At 51.4% G+C, this 11062-nt stretch overlaps 1 pseudogene; it reads right to left on the bottom strand.

The window, feature by feature from the left end:
• Nucleotides 1–3744: 3744 nt before the first annotated feature.
• LOC146762889 (ubiquitin carboxyl-terminal hydrolase 35-like) lies at nt 3745–8141 on the bottom strand (annotated as a pseudogene).
• Nucleotides 8142–11062: the final 2921 nt, after the last annotated feature.

Below are 11062 nucleotides of genomic sequence, written 5' to 3'. Positions count from 1 at the left end.
CAGGGCAAGTTGGAGGTCTGGCCGTTGGTCTCCTCTGGGCTCTTCTCCTCAGGACGGACCTGGTTTATCTTCCTGTCGTCAGTCCTGATGGAGCAGGAGGTTAGGCCAAACCAGCAGGGCCACGTGGAGAAAAGTCTCTTGGTGGCACTTCCTGGTCAGGATCATTATAGCCATCTTGGTGTTGTTAATAAGTTTTACCTGTACAGTAGTAAGGTGCTCTATGTGCCTGTCCCAAGGTGCTGGAAGGGAGTACGAGGTCTGGAAGAAAAATGAGCTAAGACAAAAGGTAGAGAGGGGAGCCTATTTTGAGACCCATTAAGAATCACGCAGGTAAAAGCCTGCTAGATTAAAGAAAAGGGGGGAAGTGAAGAGTGAGAAAAGCCCCAGAATCCAGGCAAGGTAACACTTTGCTATAGAAAGGGAAAGGGGAACTTCACAGAAACCAAGACAAAGGGTAACTGTAGGTAGTTGACATTTAAAAGGGCAGGGAAAGGGGGAATTACAGACACTTAGTCTAAAGAAAACCAGAGAATAGGGCAATAAAGATAAGAGGGAACTGCCCGGAGACCTCTGACAAGAAGAAGGATTAGATACCCCCGGGCAAGACGACGCCAGTGTGGGAGAGCGATAACGGCAAGAACAACGGATAACGCCAAAAGAAAACAGAAGAAGAATTTCACCCCAAAACAGCGGCAAGGGTCGCGGGGAATGGGGCCACGGCGAATGGGGTCATAGGGAATGTAATGAATATGTAACCAAACTGGGGAGGAGACTATGGATTATGTATTAGCTTGACCTATATCTGTAACACACCTTTATCCTTATGGTGTGCAAGTGAGGTGAAGCTATCCCCCTTGCACCACGGTGTACGTGCATGACTCATTAAACATACCTGCTTTATAACTATTTCGTGGTTATTGAGTTTGATTCTGCAAGTCAATTCCACATCATAACGTCATGTGGAGCACAGAGAAGAAGAACTGCACGTCCCAGAGGACATACGGTCGGAGAGGGAAACAAGTCAAAGTGATGCCGGCTCTCTCTCTCTCTCACTGCCTGGCAGCAGGTATGGTTGTGCTTCCAAGCTGCTGTGCCTTCAGTTCCAAAGTAGGCTTCTCGGTCTTCGGAAACCTCTCTCTTTCTCTTTTATTTTACGTGATTTATTTGCCTCAATTTCAATTAGATTGTAATTAGTAAAATAAGTTTTCCTCCTTAGATCGGTGCCGCTTCTCTGTTTCCTTGAGCCCAGCTCCCATCTCCCTACCCCTTTCCCTTTTCCCCTTCCCCTTTGTCGGGGGCCGGGGGGACCACGGACCTACTGTCTCCCTGTCACGGACATAGATTGATCTAGATCACTCCGTGACAGTAAGGCTCTCCTATTCTGATGGTAAAATTGACAAGAGAGTCGCACTTGCTGCAATAACTGTGGCTCGATCAGCCTTACGGCTGCCCTCAGTTAAAGGAGCAGGCAATGCAGTGTGTGATCCTTTTGTAAGAGGCTTCAAAGCAGCTGGCCCGAGGGAGGGCACATAAATGTGCCAGGCGAGAAAAGGTGAGAAGAGGGCTGTACTGTCCATTGGAAACAAGGATAACAGGGAGGGAAGTGTGAGTGTGAGCACAGCCCAGCGTGCCCACACATTAGTGCAGCTGTAGGTGTGGGTTTTGAGGCATTCTGTTGTCTTTGCTCACAAGACCGTCGGGCTCCTGTGGGGACGTGGGCGCCGAATGGCGTCCGCACGCGATGGGTCCGTTGCGCGGCGCTGCGGTGGCCGTTGGGACCTGGTGACACCGTGGCTCAGCGGCTGGGGCCGCCCGTCTGCCTCGGTCCGTCGATGGGAAGCCACGGCGCTCTGTTTTGGGAAAGGACGCGGGGCCACTTGTCGCTTGCGCATCCCCCGGGGGCTGCGGCTGCCCCAGCGCCGGCCCCGCAGCTGGGAGCTGTGCTCAGAGCGGGCGGCCGTGGCTGGGCGTGCTGGGAAGGGCAGAGGCAGCCGCTGGGCTCTCCCACAGCTGTGCTGGCTTTGGGCACGGAGGGGGCAGCATACAAAGGAGACCAAGAGCCAGACCTCCACCTGGCCCTGCTGGTTTGGCCTGACCTGCACCAAAGGAATTGAGGGCTGGTAGAAAAATCCGGTCATTCCTGTGGAGCAGGGTCCGGTGGACACCAAGATTGTGACATCCACATGGCCTAGCTGATTTGACCTAACCTCCTGCCCTGTCTGGATGGAGGAAGAAAACCAGGTACTTCCTGAGGTGCAGCATCCAGTGGAAAACAAGATCCTGACCTCCACTTGGCCGTGTTGGTTTGGCCTGACCTCCTGCCCTGTCAGGGTGGAGGACGGGAAGAAAAACCAGGTCCTTCCTCAGGATCAGCATCCAGTTGAGAACAAGATCCTGACCTCCACCCGGTCCTGTTGGTTTGGCCTGACATGCACCAAAGGAACTGAGGGCAGGAAGAAAAATCAGGACATTCCTGAGAAGCAGCATCCTGTGGAGACCAAGAGAAGAATCTCCACATGGCCCTGCTGGCTTGGCCTGACTTCCTGCCCTGTCAGGACTGAGAAGCTGCATCCTGTGGAGACCAAGAGAAGAATCTCCACATGGCCCTGCTGGCTTGGCCTGACTTCCTGCCCTGTCAGGACTGAGAACAGGAAGACAAACCAGGTCTTTGCTGAGGAGCAGTGTTCAGAGGACACCAAGAGACATCTCTCCACATGGCCCTGCTGGTTTGGCCTAACTTCCTGCCCCATCAGGACTGACGACAGGAAGACAAACCAGGTCCATCCTGAGGAGAAGAGCCCAGAGGAGACCAAGGGCCAGACGTCCACCTTGCCCTGTTGGTTTGGCCTAACCTGCACCAAGGGAATGGAGGGCAGGAAGACAAATCAGGTCATTCTTGAGGGGCAGAGTCCAGTGGAGACCAAGAGGCAGACCTCCTCCCGGCCCTGTTCATTTGGCCTAACCTCTTGCCCCATTATGATCAAGGACAGGAAGACAAATGAGGTCCCTCCTGAGGGGCAACGTACAGAGGAGACCTCCACCTCGTCCTGGTGGCATGGTGTAATTTTCTTGTCCTGACAGGACTGAGAAAAGAAAGAAAAACCAGGTCGTTCCCCAGGAGCAACAACCCGTGGAGACCACGATTCTGACCGGCTACTGGCCCTGCTGGCTTGGCCCTTCCCAGTGCCCCAAACAGGTCTGGTACAGAGGCAGCAAGTTTGTTGTTCTCAACCTGTCCTCGTGGGAGAGGTGTTCTATCCATTGGATCCTTACTGTGGCTCTTCTATGGATGTGCTCCAACAGCTCCATGTCTCCATGTACTGAGGACTCCACTTCTGCTTTCTATAGTGTGCACTTACATAGGGTGCATACAGCGAATCTGGTTTTGTTCCATTCCTTTTTTAAGAAGTAGCCGGTGGGTTTAAGGGCCTTAGTTCAAGGCATCTTAAATGACAGCCTGGTTGTCAAGTCTGGCAGGTCTGGCCCAGAGTAACCAAGTAACACCAGAGTTACCAAGTCCTAAAGACACATCTGGACAAACAGCTGGGTCTGCCGTGTCCTCTCACAGCACCCAGAGGTCACCGGTGACACAAGAAGGGCCCAGTGGAGCACAAAAGTCCCAACCAAAGCTGCTCGGTCTCAGCATCGTCCAGTTGCTGCTCAGTGCCGCCAAGCAAGCTTGCAGGCTCACCTCCCTGGGAATACTTGTAACGTGCGGAATCAAACACCATAAAACACATGAGATTATGGTGGAGGTATGTTTATTAGGGAAAATGGATGGAATTTTGAGAAATTATTAATTTGCTGTCCCGCTCTTTTAAGCATGTGTCACAAAGATGTGGTGGAGGACTCTGGTGGTGGCTGGATGAAGGATGTTTTGGACGTTGGATGTCTTTCTAGCTGTGAACTTTCAACCTTTTCAGGGGGCTGCACTGTGTTGTATCAGGAACTGTCTTCTTATGGAGTCTCTCCACCACAGCGGGGATGTTGGCAAGGTGGAAATGAAGACAGCTCTGTTCCTCGCCCCCTTTTCCTGCTCCTGTAGGAGAAACAACAGAAGTACACTGTTGTTATACACATGGAAATGATGCTTGGGAATTGCTCCCACCATTTTGTGCTGTCCCATTTGCTCTGGACAATTTTCCCCCAAATAATCTGGTGTTGCTGAGACATGTAACTCATCTCTCAAAGTTGGTTGGAGAGATACATCAAAGTGTCGTATCTCTCCAGCCACATGGGTATCCCAAACCAGCACCTAGACACCCAATCTCAATGGGAAAGTGCAAGCTGTATACACCTGCGATATCTACCTGCAAGTAGAGGATGTTGTCTTTGGAGATGGCTTCCATCAAGTCCTTACTGAGGGAAGGACCGGCTGTGCAGTTTCCTGACTTCTGCCACAGCCGCATGCAGTGGGGAGCTTGGTCTCTCTGCCCGCTGCCTGTAGAAGAGCATGTAGGCAGTGGCACTAGGAAATAAAGAAGTCAGGTTGCTGATGGTTTCAAAGGAGCAGGTGCAAACCCTGTGGTCGTTGAAGAGGTACCACGGGATCTCAGAGTCCAGCTGCTTGTTGGAAGCCAGTTTTGGTGTCGCATCCAGAAGCTGTGTGTTGGGCACGGTATCGGTGCACTCTCTGCAGAAGCAGTAGTAGTGTCCGCTCTCGGAGGTGATGCCTGAGTGCACCACCACGCTGCAGAGGTCGTACACGGTGGACACGAAGGTGCTGCCCAGGTCAGATCTGCCCATCTCATGCTGACAGACGTTCTCAGTTTCCTCAGAGCTGACGTGGACGGGCAGTTTGAGCACCTCAGGAATGGAGACATTCTCCAGGATCTTTGTCCTCTTCATGGTCTTTGGGTCGAAGGAGAAGCGCAGCAGTGTGAGGATGAGGTAATGTGGGGCCTCTGTCAGCTCTGCCACCTTCTCAGCATCCTGCAAGGAAGCACATTTCTCGCAGTGGTATTGATTCTCTGCGGTCAGTCTCTCTGGGGATAGAAAACAGGTGATTAAATCCCCAAGAGATCGGGACTCCTTAGGAGCGCGTGTCTGCTCCCCAGAAGCCCAGTGAGCATCTCTGGTTGTATGTGCTGGTTCTCTGGGCTCCTGCAAACCCAGTATTTCCATCAGCACCGGCTGGGCTCCGGGATCTCCAGACACAGCAGGCTTCCTCCGGATCCAGGCAGATCCTGTTGGCTGCTTTTTGCGGGACTCAATAAACTGTGGGCCGATTTCTTCCACTTGTAAAACAGAGCTTCCTGGCCTGCACATGGGCCTGTCTGATGGGGAGAACGCCAATGACAGGTCTGTGAATGCTTCTTCTCGTGAAGAGACGTTTAAACACTTCAAGCAACGAATCTTTGTCATCATTTTTCCCCCAAACAACTTCTCAACCAGTGTCTTGTTTATGGATTGATGCTCCATGGCTTGAGACATCAAGCTGGATTCGTTGAGCTGCTGGTAGTAGATCTTTTCAGTTTTTTCTTTTTCATGTAATCTTTGGTAGAAGGAAAAAGATGAGAACAATAAAACATACAGCACGACTTTCTACAGTATGGTTTCTGTGTGTGCACAGGGGCCTGATGCCAAGTGTGGTGGTGCAGAAGGCACAGATGGTCAACGTGTATTGACCCCACTTTGCAGGGCATCACCAGGACTCTGGGGACTTGGGATTTGTTGGTGAAAGAAAGGCAAAATCACCATTTTAGAGAGGAGGCTTGTCAGGCAAACAGTTTTCCTCTGAACGTGGGGCAGTTTCAGAAATTTTCAAGCCCAATTCATTTCTTCCCCCCAGGTCGGCACAAACAGAGTTCTACTAAGAAGTCCCAGACCGTTTTTCCCATCTTTTACACCCAATCTCTGTTCTCAGCCGCTTGCACCACTTCAGAGGGGTCAGCATTTCATATGATGTGAATGCTTGGGGCATCACCACGTCTGGGCTCCAAAATTAATACTGCTTGCCACATACCGATTCAGGAGGTACTTGAGATACTCCGAGCAGTCCTGCTGAGAACCAGGGGTAAACCAGAATGGCTGGGAGGCAGACAGGAAGCTCTCTGGTGAGATGGCAGGTTGCTGGTAGAGAGAGGGAAAAACACATTTAAGCCACCGGGTCTCACTTCATATAGGAGAAGACTGGTTTGGTATGTGGCAACCAGCACTGGGAGGATTTCAGCCCTGCTGAACATCCCTCTGTTGGACTGCCACGGGGATAACAGATTCTATGTGCCCCCTTTAACCAGCATGTGTCAATTAGGTACTCATATGAAAAATACATGCATTTATTTCTTCATTCATTTTCAAAATGCTTTCTGTTCCTGACCCACAGACTTCTACTAACTTCAGCCTGTACTTAATTTGATCCTTAATTTGATACCAAGTCCATTTATTAAAAAAAGAAACCTATAAAAATCAACTAAACTTCCATCCATCCTCTGATCTCTGCAGGGAGGTAAACTGCATTACCGGGCAACGTAATCAGTGCCTTTAGGCAATTGTTGTCACATTAATACAGTGGCAGACCCGTAATTGCCTGGAGAAATGACTTTACGTACTGGGCCAAAAGAAAAATAACTAGAAGGATTGTAGGAAATTACTGGGAAATCATTAAGTACAAGCTACACAACAAGCATGTACGTGAATGCACATCAAACACACCATAACCTGCTTGGAATAAACAGGCTCTTTTATGACCAAATGTGCAAGTTAAGATGTTCTCTACGTTACCCCCTGAAAGAGACCTGCAATGGATCTGTGATGGTGTAGCACCACAATGGAACAAGGCAAAGCTGCCAGTCAAGTCTTGGAAAACACAGAGGTGCAGGTCAGTGGGCTCACAGCAAGTGAAATGTCAACATGGTGTATCTGGGGGACAGACGGTTGCCTTCACCAATGCACTGAGATATGACCCATCTGGAGTCACTCATGCTCAATTTCAGGTTGGTGGAGAAAGGACTCCTAATTACTTTGTGTATGGGCTATTTTTCTTACTTTCCCTCAGATATGAAAGATTCACAACATCTGGAATCTAAAGGTTTGTTGCTGTTGTGGTTTTTGGACTTTGGTCCAAAGAAATAACTAGAACATGAAATAATTACCTGACTGTGCTCCAACAATGCAAAGAGCGACTTCAGTTTTGTCATCAGGGGCTGGAGGTCACTCTCGTTTAAATTCAACACTGAATGCCGAAAGCTGCAGAAGACAACCGCAGATGCAAAACAAGATGGACAATTAGCGTTGTGGCAAGCACAGTGGAAGTGCAAAGAGCAACCCAACAGCAGTCCTAAGAGGGAACAAGGGAGCAACAACTCACTCTGAAGCCATGAAGAGAGACTGTATGACACTGTTCATGTAACAAGTGTTTCCCGAGTTCAATAAGCCAATCTTCCTTGACTGTGATTTGGAAGCCATGACTGGGCAGCAGGGCAGCTCGTACTTCTGGGAGGTACACGCATTTTGTCCATAGACATGTTCAATCCGTTCTGTGCTTGGAACTGGAAGAGCCTTGGAAAGAAAGTGGTGACACCAATCGTCATCTTTCAGATGGGCAAATGCAGAACTCCTCTGCAGGAGGTGTTCATGGAACAGCCCATCCTCATGTTGGCGTGCACCCAGTAGAAGACATTGCAGTCATCAAGGACTTTTCTGTGCACAAACCTTTGCTGGGCTGAGGCGTGCTCCTCCCCACAGGCTGACCGTCCCCCTGAAAAGAACAGGCTGTCAGATGGACTCAAGTGGCTCATGGAAATCACTCTCCCTGCTCTCTGCTCCACCTGCCCCTTTCCCTTTTGCTTGCCCTACTCTCACACAGGCCCTGGAGCTCCCGAGGCAAAGATAAATGCAGCAGGGCATGCACTTTCCCTGGGCAGATTCTGGGAAATGGGCCCCTTCTCCTTCTTCAGGGGCTCCCATCAGGAACATTGCATCTGTGGGTGTCTTTTCTCTCCCGAATCCTGTACTGCCTTATGCCTTGAGCAGCAGCCTCCCCATACAAACAGATGCAGCACTCACTTGCTTTGATGCCTTTCCTGCTGGTCATCCACAGAAAGCACACTCTGGCTGGAGCTGGATGAGGAGTCTGCGGATGGTCTCGTGCTCTCCCTTGTGCCATGCTCCGTATTCATGCATTGCTGGAAGTCATGCATGTGCGTTTGGAGCTGGCATGGGTTCGTAAGCTCACTCTCTGTAGAACTTATTTTGTCCTCAGTCAGGCAGAGCAGGTTGGAAGCAACTTCGTTGTCCTTTTTCCGTCACTCTGTTTCTTTGGAAACTGACGCCGTTTGTCCTGCTATCTGGAAGTGAGAGAACATGGGCAGCGTGAAAGGGATGCAAGCTCGTTTGGCAAAGCATCACCCTGCAGGGCTTTGGTTTGCACGGAGCATTTCCAGCCTCACAGGAATGCTCGGGGCAGCCCGTGAGGCTCACACCACCTCTGGTAGGCCCTGTGTTGTGCGGGGGTCTCCCACTGTGTGACAGCCCTGTGGCTGGACAAGTCCCTGGGGAGAGCTAACGGTCTTCTGGGGGTCTTCTTTCCTTAAAGGTCTCCAAGTTTATGGCCTTGATGGCTCCCTGCTGTGCAGACACAGTACCATCCCCGTGCAATTCAACTCGAACACTCACCTGTCCACGACGGCATCTTAGTCTTCTCCAGAGGCCGCAGGCCTTCCTCAACAGGCAGCAAATGCAGGTGATTACCAAGGGATCTATAAGGAGCCAGGTTGTCCTTCTTTGCACCAGGTAGTCCCGGAGGTGGGCCAGGAAGCAAGGCAAGCTGTAGACCTTCCACTTGGTGCCTGGGGACTGCTGCTTTGTGCCCTCAGGAACAACAACCTTGCTGCCTCTGTACCAGACCTGTGTGGGGCACTGGGAAGGGCCAAGCCAGCAGGGCCAGTAGCCGGTCAGAATCGTGGTCTGCACGGGTTGTTGCTCCTGGGGAAGGACCTGGTTTTTCTTTCTATTCTCAGTCCTGTCAGGACATGAAATTCCACCACGCCACCAGGACGAGGTGGAGGTCACCTCTGTACGTTGCCCCTCAGGAGGGACCTCATTTGTCTTCCTGTCCTTGATCATAATTGGGCAAGAGGTTAGGCCAAATGAACAGGGCTAGGATGAGGTCTGCCTCTTGGTCTCCACTGGACGCTGCCCCTCAGGAAGGACCTGATTTGCCTTCCTGTTGTCCGTTCCCTTGGTACAGGTTAGGCCAAACCAACAGGGCAATGTGGAGGTCTGGCTGTTGGTCTCCTCTGGGCTCTTCTCCTCAGGACGGACCTGGTTTATCTTCCTGTCGTCAGTCCTGATGGAGCAGGAGGTTTGGCCAAACCAGCAGGGCCACGTGGAGAGATGTCTCTTGGTGTCCTCTGAACGCTGCTCCTCAGCAAAGACCTGGTTTGTCTTCCTGTTCTCAGTCCTGACAGGGCAGGAAGTCAGGCCAAGCCAGCAGGGCCATGTGGAGATCCTTCTCTTGGTCTCCACAGGATGCTGCTTCTCAGGAATGTCCTGATTTTTCTTCCTGCCCTCAGTTCCTTTGCTGCATGTCAGGCCAAACCAACAGGGCCGGGTGGAGGTCTGGCTCTTGGTCTCCACTGTATGCAGCTTCTCAGGAAGGTCCTGATAGGCAGAGACAGCTCCCTGTAAACCATGTTTCTCACAACCCCATCCAGCCTGGCCTTGAATGCTTCCAGGGTGGGGGCATCCAAACCTCACTGGGCAACTTGTGCCAATGCCTCACACTAAAGAATGTCTTCCTAATCTATGGCCTAAAACTAGCCTCTTCCCCTTGAAAGCCATTTCCCTGTTTCCCGTCTCTACTTGCCTGTTTAAAAAGTCCCTCTCCAGCTTTCCTGTAGGGTCCCTTCATGTTTGGGATGACCACTATAAGGTCCCCTCAGAGACTTCTCTAGGCCAAAGAGCCCCGATTCCATCAGCCTGTTCCCATAGGAGATGTGCTACAGCCCTCTGATCATCTTTGTGGCCCTCCTCTGGACCTTCTCCACCAGCTCCATGCACTTCTTGTGTTGGGGGCTCCAGAAGTGGATGCAGTACTGCACGTGGGGACTCACAAGAGTGGAGCACAGGGGCAGAATCACCTCCCTCAACCTGCTGGTCACACTTCTCCTTATGCAACCCTGGATATGGTTGGCTCCCTGGGCTGCATGCAGACACTGACAGCTCCTATTGAATCTTTCATCGAGCCACGCTCCCAGGTCCTTCTCCTCAGGGCTGCTCTCCAGCCATTCTTACAACATTCATAGTACACCAAGGTGGGAGGGAGTGTTCATCTGCCAGGAGGCAGAAAGGCACTACAGAGGGACCTGAATAGACGGGATGAATATGCCAAGGTAACCTGTGTGGGTTTCAATAGGGCCAAGTGTCAGGTCCTGCATTTTGGTTACAACAACCCCAGGCAACCCTACAGGCTGGGGGAGGTGTGGCTGGAAAGCTGCCTGAGGGAAAGGGACCTTGGTGTGCTGATGGACAGTCTGCTGAATATGAGCCAGCAGTGTGTTTGCCCTGGTGGCTAAGAGAGCCAATGGCATCCTGGTTTGTATCAGGAATGGTGTGGTGAGCAGGACTAGGGAAGTCATCCTGCCCTGTACTCGGCACTCTCCAGTGCTGCAACTCTAGTACTGTGTTCAGGTTTGGGCACCTCAGTACAGAAAGGACATGGAGGTGCTGGAGCTGGTCCAGAGAAGGACAACAAGGCTTGTGAAGGGCTTGGAGAATATGTCCTATGAGGAGAGGCTGAAGGAACTGGGGATGATTAGTCTGTGAAAAAGGAGGCTGAGGGGAAACGGCAGAGAGCGAGCAGATGGTTTTAACAAAGAGAAAACACAGTGGCAACGATCTGAGGAGTAATGGGAATTGACTACGTGTAACCAAATCAAACAAAACGGGAGAGATGAGAGTACCCAAGGTAGGAGTCAAACCACAGCAGTGCGAGGGCAGCGCGTGCTTTAGAGAGCGGCAGGGGTCCGGTCCGGAGTCCCACCCCACTTCCACTTTGTGCCAAGTCCTCCGGAAATGCCACCCCTCCCCTCCATGAACCCAAAATGCCCCAAATGGCAGT

Source organism: Coturnix japonica, chromosome 1 (assembly GCF_054131305.1).
Source record: "Coturnix japonica strain WE chromosome 1, WE-NBRP24, whole genome shotgun sequence".
Taxonomy (NCBI): Eukaryota; Metazoa; Chordata; class Aves; order Galliformes; family Phasianidae; genus Coturnix; species Coturnix japonica.
This window is presented reverse-complemented; position numbering and strand designations above follow the sequence as displayed.